General features: G+C 35.1%; 1 pseudogene; it reads left to right on the top strand.

Moving 5' to 3' along the window:
• Positions 1–392: 392 nt before the first annotated feature.
• Positions 393–1,224, top strand: LOC116700885 (olfactory receptor 1361-like; annotated as a pseudogene).
• The last annotated feature ends 600 nt before the right edge of the window (positions 1,225–1,824 follow it).

Raw genomic sequence — 1,824 nt, 5'->3', positions numbered from 1 at the left:
GAATGCATGGATGATAGAAATATATGATTAAGTTTAACTTTAAACAAAAAATAATTGAAAGGTCGCTCACTGAATACTATAATAATATAAATAGGTTCTACTGTAGGTGCTCTTTAGTTTTGTGCTAAGTAACTGTGAGTCAGTAAGATTCATTGAAATGGGTTTGCTGGTAATGAGTGGCTCTCATAGAAAGACACAGGGGAATAACATTGATCTTATTTGACAGAAAGGCAGAGGTCTGCTTCTCTAGTTTTCAGAACAGTTAAAGCTCGACAGAGTTCTGTCACCGAAGAGAGAGAGAGCAGCTCATCCACAACCACACAGTACGGACGTGAAGTACAGAAGAGACACTTCTTTACGTATCACTGCGGTGTGGAATTTTTCTTTTTTTAATGGTTTTCAACTCAGCTCTTGGGAAAAACATCACTTTTGTGCGTCCTGCATATTTCATAATAGTGGTTTATCTGCTTGCCATATTAACCATTACTATGTCTTTCTGTTTTTTTGTTTTTATTGTTTCAGTGCTGGGAAACACAGTTGTAATGCTGTAATATACTTCGATCATAATCTGAGAACTCCTAAATAGTTGCTGTTTTAATTTAGCATTTGTGGACCTGTGTGGTAGTTGTGCCCTGGTGCCAAAGATTCTTGACATCTTCTGTTGAATCATCCATACATCTCCTACAACGACTGCTTGACATTCTTTTTTTTCTGCTACACCTTACTTTCTATGCAGTCATTTAATCTGGTTGCACTCTCCTATGACAGACTGATAGCTACATCTCCACTGCACTATCAAGTGAAGGTGACCCACAGGTTTATGCTGTTGTTGATTGCCTCATTCTGGGTCTTTATTTTAGTTGCTAATCTTATTGCAGTTGGCCTTCTTACAAGACTTTCCTTCTGTAATTCTGTGGTTATTAACAGCTATTTCTGTGATCATGGCCAGATATACAGGCTTCATGCAACGACCATTTCCCCAATTATGTTGTTAGTTGTTTGTATCCTGTTCTTATTTTTGGCTTCCATTCATTTTCATCCTGTTACTTACCTATATATTGGCTGTACTTTGGCTAAAGTGGCCACAGTACGTCAAGGAATCAAAGCCTTTAAAACGTGCATAGGTCATCTCTCATTGGTAGCAATATATTTCATCCCTTGTTAATAACATTTACCCTGATGGAAAAAATACATCCAAATGCCAGGATCATAACTTGTCTCTGACCTCCGTCTTCCTCCATGCTGAACCCAATCATTTATGTTCTGCAACACAAGAAATCAAAGAATCTGTGAAAAAGTTATTAAAATCAGAGGGAATCCAAAGTAACCGTACAAAAATTAACGACAATGTGACCATTTGTCTATGCGATACACCTGTATTTTGGTGTTTTATTTTCCTGTAATTATCCTTTCTAACATTACCACAATGTTTGTTACATTACATTATGTATAATCACAAGTCTATAAATCAAATAGATTTTCTGTAACAAAGTAATAAATAAAACAATGTAAACATATGTACTGTTTATTTTTCTCCCCAATAAGTAGAAGCCCACAGCCCAATGAATGGTATTTTTAACACCGTAATGAGCATATTAGTACGTTTTTTTTTTCTACTGCTTTTTTGTTAGTTGGATCTAAAATGAAAGTTATTTAAACGTAGAACTTATTTATTAAAGAAATTTTGTATGTGCATTACAATTTGAATCTTAAAATTCAGCTGAAAATGTAGCCAATACTGTTGCCTACAACAGCCAACCCAGCTTACATTTTGTGAAACAATGTAATAATAACAAGGTTTTGTGTAATTGTGTATTGCAAAAA

This window comes from Etheostoma spectabile, chromosome 13, assembly GCF_008692095.1.
Source record: "Etheostoma spectabile isolate EspeVRDwgs_2016 chromosome 13, UIUC_Espe_1.0, whole genome shotgun sequence".
NCBI lineage: Eukaryota > Metazoa > Chordata > Actinopteri > Perciformes > Percidae > Etheostoma > Etheostoma spectabile.
This window is presented reverse-complemented; position numbering and strand designations above follow the sequence as displayed.